The following is a 10,928-nucleotide window of genomic DNA, read 5'->3' as shown; positions in this document are numbered from 1 at the left end:
TCATAGAAGAAATCAAAAAAGAAATCAAAATATGTATAGAAATGAATGAAAATGAAAACACAACAACCCAAAACCTATGGGACACTGTAAAAGCAGTGCTAAGGGGAAAGTTCATAGCATTACAGGCTTACATCAAGAAACAAGAAAAAAGCCAAATAAATAACCTAACTCTACACCTAAAGCAATTAGAGAAGGAAGAAATGAAGAACCCCAGGGTTAGCAGAAGGAAAGAAATCTTAAAAATCAGGGCAGAAATAAATGCAAAAGAAACTAAAGAGACCATAGCAAAAATCAACAAAGCTAAAAGCTGGTTTTTTGAAAAAATAAACAAAATTGACAAACCATTAGCAAGACTCATTAAGAAGCAAAGAGAGAAGAACCAAATTAACAAAATTAGAAATGAAAATGGAGAGATCACAACAGACAACACTGAAATACAAAGGATCATAAGAGACTACTACCAGCAGCTCTATGCCAATAAAATGGACAACTTGGATGAAATGGACAAATTCTTAGAAAAGTATAACTTTCCAAAACTGAACCAGGAAGAAATAGAAGATCTTAACAGACCCATCACAGGCAAGGAAATCGAAAGTGTAATCAAAAATCTTCCAGCAAACAAAAGCCCAGGACCAGATGGCTTCACAGCTGAATTCTACCAAAAATTTAGAGAAGAGCTAACACCTACCTTACTCAAACTCTTCCAGAAAATTGCAGAAGAAGGTAAACTTCCAAACTCATTCTATGAGGCCACCATCACCCTAATTCCAAAACCAGACAAAGATGCCACAAAAAAAGAAAACTACAGGCCAATATCACTGATGAACATAGATGCAAAAATCCTTAACAAAATTCTAGCAAACAGAATCCAACAACATATTAAAAAAATCATACACCACGACCAAGTGGGCTTTATCCCAGGAATGCAAGGATTCTTCAATATCCGCAAATCAATCAACGTAATACACCACATTAACAAATTGAAAGATAAAAACCATATGATTATCTCAATAGATGCAGAGAAAGCCTTTGACAAAATTCAACACTCATTTATGATTAAAACTCTCCAAAAAGCAGGAATAGAAGGAACATACCTCAACATTATAAAAGCCATATATGACAAACCCACAGCAAGCATCACCCTCAATGGTGAAAAATTGAAAGCATTCCCCCTGAAATCAGGAACAAGACAAGGGTGCCCACTGTCACCACTACTGTTCAACATAGTGTTGGAAGTTTTGGCCACAGCAATCAGAGCAGAAAAAGAAGTAAAAGGAATCCAGATAGGAAAAGAAGAAGTGAAACTCTCACTGTTTGCAGATGACATGATCCTCTACATAGAAAACCCTAAAGACTCTACCAGAAAATTACTAGAACTAATAAATGAATATAGTAAAGTTGCAGGATATAAAATTAACACACAGAAATCCCTTGCATTCCTATATACTAACAATGAAAAAACAGAAAGAGAAATTAAGGAAACAATACCATTCACCATTGCAACAAAAAGAATAAAATACTTAGGAGTATATCTACCTAAAGAAACAAAAGACCTATACATAGAAAACTATAAAACACTGATGAAAGAAATCAAAGAGGACACAAACAGATGGAGAAACATACCGTGTTCATGGATTGGAAGAATCAATATTGTCAAAATGGCTATTCTACCCAAAGCAATCTATAGATTCAATGCAATCCCTATCAAGCTACCAACGGTATTTTTCACAGAACTAGACCAAAGAATTTCACAATTTGTATGGAAATACAAAAAAACTCGAATAGCCAAAGTAATCTTGAGAAAGAAGAATGGAACTGGAGGAATCAACCTGCCTGACTTCAGACTCTACTACAAAGCCACAGTCATCAAGACAGTATGGTACTGGCACAAAGACAGAAATATAGATCAATGGAACAGAATAGAAAGCCCAGAGATAAATCCACGAACCTATGGACACCTTATCTTTGACAAAGGAGGCAAGGATATACAATGGAAAAAAGACAACCTCTTTAACAAGTGGTGCTGGGAAAACTGGTCAACCACTTGTAAAAGAATGAAACTAGAACACTTTCTAACACCATACACAAAAATAAACTCAAAATGGATTAAAGATCTAAATGTAAGACCAGAAACTATAAAACTCCTAGAGGAGAACATAGGCAAAACACTCTCTGACATAAATCACAGCAAGATCCTCTATGACCCACCTCCCAGAATATTGGAAATAAAAGCAAAACTAAACAAATGGGATCTAATGAAACTTAAAAGCTTTTGCACTACAAAGGAAACTATAAGTAAGGTGAAAAGACAGCCATCAGATTGGGAGAAAATAATAGCAAATGAAGAAACAGACAAAGGATTAATCTCAAAAATATACAAGCAACTCCTGAAGCTCAATTCCAGAAAAATAAATGACCCAATCAAAAAATGGGCCAAAGAACTAAACAGACATTTCTCCAAAGAAGACATACAGATGGCTAACAAACACATGAAAAGGTGCTCAACATCACTCATTATTAGAGAAATGCAAATCAAAACCACAATGAGGTACCATTACACGCCAGTCAGGATGGCTGCTATCCAAAAGTCTACAAGCAATAAATGCTGGAGAGGGTGTGGAGAAAAGGGAACCCTCTTACACTGTTGGTGGGAATGCAAACTAGTACAGCCACTATGGAAAACAGTGTGGAGATTCCTTAAAAAACTGGAAATAGAACTGCCATATGACCCAGCAATCCCACTTTTGGGCATACACACTGAGGAAACCAGATCTGAAAGAGACACGTGCACCCCAATGTTCATTGCAGCACTGTTTATAATAGCCAGGACATGGAAGCAACCTAGATGCCCATCAGCAGATGAATGGATAAGGAAGCTGTGGTACATATACACCATGGAATATTACTCAGCTGTCAAAAAGAATTCATTTGAATCAGTCCTAATGAGATGGATGAAACTGGAGCCCATTATACAGAGTGAAGTAAGCCAGAAAGATAAAGAACATTACAGCATACTAACACATATATATGGAATTTAGAAAGATGGTAATGATAACCCTATATGCAAAACAGAAAAAGAGACACAGAAATACAGAACAGACTATTGAACTCTGTGGGAGAATGTGAGGGTGGGATGTTTCAAAAGAACAGCATGTATACTATCTATGGTGAAACAGATCACCAGCCCAGGTGGGATGCATGAGACAAGTGCTCGGGCCTGGTGCACTGGGAAGACCCAGAGGAGTCGGGTGAAGAGGGAGGTGGGAGGGGGGATCGGGATGGGGAATAAGTGTAAATCTATGGCTGATTCATATCAATGAAAAAAGAAAAAAAAAAAATAAAATAAAATCAGTTTGCACCATCAAAAAAAAAAAAAAAAAAAGGAGACAAAAATTTTATGTTTTTTTTGTCCTAGATTTCTAAGAGATACTTATTAACTTCTTAAATTTCTTGAAAAGCTACATTTAAATTCTACTTTAGAAATGAAATCTTATTGCCTAGTAACCGAACATATACTTTCAGATATTTGACCTCCTTTCTAATTGATTTCACCTTGGCAAGTGTTCATAATCATCTCCAAGCTCCGCTGAACCCATTGCAGTTTTTCTACCCCTAAGCATAAGTGAATGACTGGCATCTAAACACTAACCATATTGGATGTTTTTGTATTTGAAGGAATCCTAGATAAATCCTTTTTATGAATTAAACAAGCTTGTAGCACTGTATCAGAAGATTAATTTCTAGGTTTTCGGTCAACATTTTGGTCATTTTCTTACACAAGAATGCATCTTTAATTGCTATTTTACTTATAGCCTTGTTACTTAAATTTCTGAAAAATATTTTCTGAGCAATTGTAGAACATTTCTAAGTTTGTAGTTAAAGCAAACATTAAAAAATTTTAAATGAAGCTCACTTTTGTCTCTATCTCAACAGCACCTGGATGATTGATGACTAAGAGCAATGATGGGGAGTCTAAATTGCAGCTAGTTTTCATTGTGTAATCGTTGTGATTAAAATACCCATTTTAGTCAGCACACGGGTTTATGGTTTTGATGGTGGTTTCATGATGGTTATGGTGCAGATAAAAATAGCCCTTGTTAAATGCAGTCTCAACCCGTTTTCCCATTTGGCTTCTTGCCATCATAGAGCAATCTAAGGTTTCTTCGCCAGCACTGCGGCTACGTTGGGTCTTAGTACTTGAGAGCCATGAACCTGGAGGAGGTGCTTTAGCTGTGCAGTCACAGCGGGCCTCCAGACACTTCCTCCCAAGTCAGACACTGCCCCACGCAGGCCTAAGAGGAGGAAGCAAAGGCTCAATCCCCACCCCAGGGGCGGGCTGCCTACCGCAGACCCAAGTTCACGGTGCTGTGAGCACACACATCTTTTCAAAGAAGAGATTGGGAACCAAGCAAGCACTTCTTAGTTCCTTCTCCCAAACTCACCCGTTGGGTAAATCTCGCTTCTCATGAGGAGGGTAGGAGTATAAGTGCTCCCCTTGAAACTTCAGGCTGAGGAAATGAAGTTCAGCTGCAATTTCTGACCAGATTTAGATTATAGTTGAGATTACACTCATGCTTTTTGTATATACCAATTAATTATGACAGCTTGGATAGAAGTATGCTAAATAGGAAAGAGAGATCTTATCTGTGTTTTAAATTTTGTCCTAAATAACTCAAAATGTGGGTAATTCATTTTGCTGATTCATTTTAATAAACCAGGTTTTATCTGGAGGAAACGAACATCCTTTTAAGACAAATCTCTTCAGTTTTGGCCTGCTTGATTCAACTAAAGATTTTCTCTTTCAAGTTTCCTGTCCTGTGTTTAAAAAATGTTTATGCTTTACAAATTAACTATATCAACTGCTACAAATAGGAGTTTGATATTGATTTATTTTCGTTCATGCATTTAAGACATATAACTTAAAACATTTATTAAATGCCACAAGCATTATTGAACTATGTAACAAGGTTTTACCTATTCATTTTCTCTATGTTACAGTTAAAAATCTTTATGTGTTTTCCTAATCTGAGGAAGGAGCTGGCATAGGACTCTAGACTGAGTAAGGAGTCCATTGGCCTTGTTACTTCTTTTGTAGAATTAGGAAGTTTGACTAAATCAATGACTCTCATACCTTTCAAAAAGTTTTCTTTTTTTCCCCCCAAAGAAAACAACCTTTCTTTTAAAAAAATCTTCTGAGTGGAATGGTATTATATGAAAGAGACAAGTATAGAGCCATTTAGCTAAAGGAGTGGCCAGAGACCGTGCAGCTGTGACTTCTCTGTTCCTCACCCCTGCAGTGACCCCCGTGGGACCTTCCCCTTCTATGGGACATAGTTTGCAAACTAACACTTACGAGAGAATCCTTCTCGCTAAACACCTTTAGAATTAAAACTTGCCGGTACATTGTTTTCTTGTGTGTAATTTTCTCACCTTTCTATGTTTTCACTAAATGGAAAAGTTTAAAGAAAACTGCAGATGTGTTCTCCTTATTAACATTCGACTTCAGACTACTTCCTCCATATGACATGATCCTCATCTAGAAATCAAAATAAAGGTCTCGGAAGTACATATTTAGGGCAGGGGCTGTTAAAGGAGAAGATAGTGATCTTGTGGGTCATTACTAGGATTACGGGTCATTCCCTAATTCTCTGAAATTATGTGTAGTCAATAGACTGATATTTATTATACTTTTTATCAGATTAATGTAAATAGCATTCCATATATATGTTCTCTGTTATCTAAAAGCAGAATAAGTAGGAATTCATTTTCTTCTATTTATGTGATGATTTTTCTACTTAAGTAATCTTCAAGTTAGGTCTAGTCTCTAAAAGTATTATTTAAATGTCACATACAGTAAATTATATGTAATTCCTATGATAATTCTCCTGTTTATCTTAAACATAAATAATATTTGACTTATTTCAGATGCAGCGGGAGTTGGACAGGAGTATAACTAGAGAGCTAGAAGAAGGTATGTTGCCAAAACGTAAGAATTAAATTTAGACATTGATTTCTGAAATACATGGTAGTCAGTGGCATCTCTTTCCATTGTTTGGATAGCAGTTGCTATCTTAAAAATTTTTTCTTACATATAGCTAATGAAAAATGTGAAAGCATGAGCAGTCATAGTGAAAAATATCCTTCTTCCTCATTGATTCACCATGTTCCATAGATTGAAAAACAATCTCTAAAGGTCTATGTATTTCTTTCATTTCTGGCTATTTCCTTCTTCTACTGCCTCCATCCCTGTGGAACGATCCACCTGCACCTGACACTATTCTCAGGAAACGTGGCGTTCGCCCGCTTCTCAGGCGCTGGTAGCAGTTAAGGCTGGAAACCCAGACTCAAGCAGTCACGTGTGCGTAGCAGTCACTTGGTGGGTGACTAAAATTTCTCTGTCACTGACTTTGCCACCAGTTTATCTTTCACCCTCAGGAAAAGCTCCAAACACCCACATTGGTTTGGGTCCTGCCAAAGTAGGCGGCCTTATCTCCTTATCACCCTCCTCCGCCCTCAGCTCTGCATCTAACCAGCCAGACTGTAGGATCCCACAGCTGTGCATCCTCAACCCCGATCTTTGTACGTGCTTTTCCCCTCCATCTCCTGTACTTTTTCCTGTCCTCCAGGTATCTGTTTCCATAGCACCTCCACCAGAAAGCTGGCAGTACTGACACGAAGCTGGCTGTCCCTTCTGAGTGTCCCTGTGCTGTCTTTTATATCTGTTTTGTATTTATGAGTCTGTGTGGAAGTTGCCTGTTTGTCTGTTTTTCCAGTTGAGGGCATGTCATTTTTCAGGGTGGACCTGGGTCACCTTCATCTTATAATTGGAGTCCTTGCCCCAGCACCTTTGCACACAGTTACTGAGTAAACCAATGAAGAATGAGGAAACCAGAAATCTGATGCTCAGCCACACGTGCACCATGAGCAGGTTATAGAATTGTAATCTTGCATTTCATGTCATGCCATCTATAGATAGATTTCATTTTTCTGAATACTAGGAAAGGTCTCAGGTTTTTTGGTTTTCTTGTTTCATTGTTGTAACTAATACATAGTTACCTCAAGTATTTCAGGTAAAGAATATAATTCTTTCCTTTTCTTTCCAGTTGATGCTGAATTTGCATGTGATGCTTTTCAAGTGTCTTTTCGAGGATTTTCAGATGGGTCAAATGTGTATGATGACCAATTTTTGAAAGCAAAAGCAGAATATCAACAGATTTTGTTTGAAAAATATAAGATTTAGAAAGATAAATAGTAAAACTTTCCCTACTGGACTGTTTCCATGACATTTCGTTGTTTCCCATTAAAGATGATGAGAAAATCTTTTTGAAAAGAAAATATTTTTGTGTTACATGTGTATGATGAAAATTTACATAGTATTTTAAGTGATGTTTCTCTGCATCTAACTTACTTCTAAGCAGATTTAAAAGCCAGCACTGTTGAGTTTTCCATATTCTAAGCGATAGTGTTAGTCACTCAATCGTGTCCAACTGTTTGTGACCCCATGGACTGTAGCCCACCAGGCTCCTCTGTCCATGAAATTCTCCAGGCAGGAATACTGGAGTGGGGATCCAGTGGGGCATCTTCCAGACCCTGGGATCAAACTCGGGTCATGTGCATTGCAGGTGGATTCTTTACCATTTTTGGGACACCCTTTACAGACTCACTCAGACGAGCCCTAATACCAGCTGTTTGAACAGCACCCAAAGAGCCAGACTTGTCATTAATATTTAGTGGTGTTGATTGATAGCTTTTTGGTATGTTCCACTGTTTATCACTATATATAGACCCAAAGATTTAGATACCGCTGTTATGGCTACCATCAGTGTTTTGACGTGTTACAATTGTTAATAGTGGCATAAAACTTACTATATGTAACTTTAAACAGATTCATAAGTCCTTCCTCATGGAGAAATAAGGTTTGCCTGAGTTTTCGCCTTTTAAATGAATGAACTTTTATATATTAAATTTTTATTTTTATTTAGAAGATTATTACTTTACAATATTGTTGTGGTTTCTGCCATACATTGACTTGAATTGGCCATAGGAATGCATACGTACCCTCCGTCTTGAACTTCCCTCCCACCTGCCTCCCCATTCCATCCCTCTAGGTTGTCACAAAGTACCAGCTTTGGGGTCCCTGCATCATACAGCAAATTCCAAAAAGACACATGTACCTCAGTGTTCATTGCAGCACTATTTACAATAGCTAGGACATGGAAGTAACCTCGATGACCATCAACAGCAGAGTGGATAAAGAGCTGTGTATTATTCAGCTCTAAAAAGGAATGCATTTGAGTCCGTTTTAATTGACTTCTGATTTACTTTTGGAGACAGTGTTAAAATTAGAGAAAGTTCTTCGTTCCTCATGGCAGTGGCTTCTCCTGTTGCAGAGCCCTGGCTCGAGAGTGCAGGCTCAGCAGTTGTGGTGCTTGGGCTTAGTTGCTCCACAGCCTGAGGGATCTGCCCAGACCAGGGATCGAGCCCCAGGTCCCTTCCATTGGCAGCGGATTCTTAACCACTAGACCACCAGGGAGGTACACGTGTTCATTTTAAAACAGTGCCTGGGAATTCCCTGGTGGGCCAGTCATTAGGAATCTGGGCTATTACTGCCAGGGGCCCGGGTTCAACCCTGGTTTGGAAATTAAGATTCCACAGTCTGCAAAAAAAAAAAAAAAAAAAAAGCAGTGCCTATAATTGTGTTGGTCATCTTACCTTTGAAGGAAGCGTATTCCGCCCCCACCCCCACCCCCCGCCACACACAGAACTCAGTAAAACTGGTCTCATTTTGAATGAGAAAATAAAATCTAACCTGGAAAGATTCCTGATTTGGTTCTTGAGCAGAAACAAATGAAGAACAACCTAAAACCCCTCCCTGCTGGTCCCGGGGGAGCTTCGAGGTGAATCTGCCTCCTGTTAACTTCCCCCAGAGCCCGTGTGGCCTGTGCTGCCAGCAGAGCTGCTCCTGGGGCGAGGAGGGCTCTTCCTCACACACCCGCCCCACCCGGCTCGGTCACTTTCCCTCTACTGCTTTTTCTTTATGGACTTCAGACTCAGGTGTGGGAACTCCCCTCGTGGTCCAGTGGTTAAGACTCCATGCTTCCACTGCAGGGGGAGCTTGTGCCATCCCTGACTGGTGATCTAAGATGGCAATGCCATGCGTGGTGTGGCCAGAGGAAAAAAAGAGAGAAACTGGGTGTGATTTTGATCGCTCATGTCCTAGCCCCTCTTGATATCACCTGGAATTGTATTCGAGGGCTAGGTGAGCAAAAGGCACACTTGTGAAAATCAACACTGCTTTAAAGAGCATAAATAGGTTATCTGGTTTCCTTGATTTTTTTTCCCCTGGCCCTTCCACTTTTGTGAGCTGTGATGGGAGAGGACACAGAAACACAGTCAAATGGTATCAGATAAAACAGCAGCACACTCAGCCATCAGATTCCCTCCTGTTTGTTTGTTTGTTTTTTTTTGTTTGTTTTGTTTTTTGGTTTTTGGTTTTTTTTTGGTAAATGCTACACAGCTTGTGGGATCTTAGTTCCCCAACCATGGATTGAACCTGGGATCTTGGCTATGAAAGTGCAGAGTCCTAGCCACTGAACCACCAGAGAATTCCCAAATCCCCTCCTGTTTGATGTCTTAAAAGAAAGCTGATAAGTATTATCAAAGACACAAAAGACATGAGATTGGATCAAACAAAAATGGCCATTTCATTCTGCTCCCATGTAGTCAAGTGTTGTTGTTTTTTTTTTTTTTTTTTTTTTAATATTATTTATTTAGCTGCACCAGTGTTCCCTGCGACATGTGGGATCTTTAGTTGGGGCATTTGAACTCTTAACTGTGGCATGTGAGATCTAGTTCCCTGACCAGCAGTGGAGCTGGCTCCCCTGCATTAGGAGCTTGGAGTCCTAGCCACTGGACTACCAGGGAAGTCCCTCAACAAGTATTTTTGAGCACTTATTATGTGCTAGGCAACATCTAGAATCTAGATGTAAAATGTAAATGAATGTAAAATGAAAGCATTACAGTATCTCTGTGAAATGAAAGCTTTGCAAGAATATTCTTTCTAGTATTGATCCACATGGCATAAGTCTGGATGCAGCCTTTTCAATATGAGATTAGTTAAGGTCCATATAGTCAAAGCAGTGGTTTTTGCAGCAGTCATGTATGGATGTGAGAGTTGGATCGTAAAGAAGACTGAGTGCCAAAGAATTGATGCTTTTGAATGGTGGTGCTGAAGAAGATTTTTGAGGGAAAAGGAGATCAAACCAGTCAATCCTAAAGGCAATCAACCTGTAGTATTCGTTGGAAGGACTGGTGCTGAAGCTGAAGCTCCAGTACTCTGTTCACTGATGGGAAGAACCAACTCATTGGAAAAGACTCTGATGCTGGGAAAGATTAAGGGTAGGGAGGAGAAGGGGACAACAGAGAATGAGATGGTTGGATGCCATCACCGACATGACATGAACTTTGGAAAACTCTGGGAGATGGTGAGGGACAGGGGAGGCCTGGTGTGTTGCAGTCCATGGGGTTGCCAAAAGTTGGACATGACTTGTGACTGAACAAGAATAAATTAATAGAACCACCTGATGAAATTGATGCACCATCATAAAAAAGAGAGGAGAAGTTTCAGACATTGTCATACTAGCAGTTTAGCAAATTCACACCCCCCACCTTCCAGTGAGGGCTACTAGAATGGTAAGTCCGTACAGCACAAGGAAGAGTAGTCCCCTCTTGCCACAAATAGAGAAAGCCTGCATGCAGCAACGAAGAACCAGCACAGCCAAAAATAAATTTAAAAATTTTTTTTAAAGAAAGGGGAAAGAATGTCTCCTTGAGAAGGTGAATTCTGCTCAGATTTGACGGATATAGAGACCAGCACATCCAGTAGACATTTGTTGAGTGTTTACAATGTGTCAGCCGTGAGACCACAT

The sequence above is a fragment of the Cervus elaphus genome, chromosome 32 (assembly GCF_910594005.1).
Source record: "Cervus elaphus chromosome 32, mCerEla1.1, whole genome shotgun sequence".
Classification (NCBI taxonomy): Eukaryota; Metazoa; Chordata; class Mammalia; order Artiodactyla; family Cervidae; genus Cervus; species Cervus elaphus.
This window is presented reverse-complemented; position numbering follows the sequence as displayed.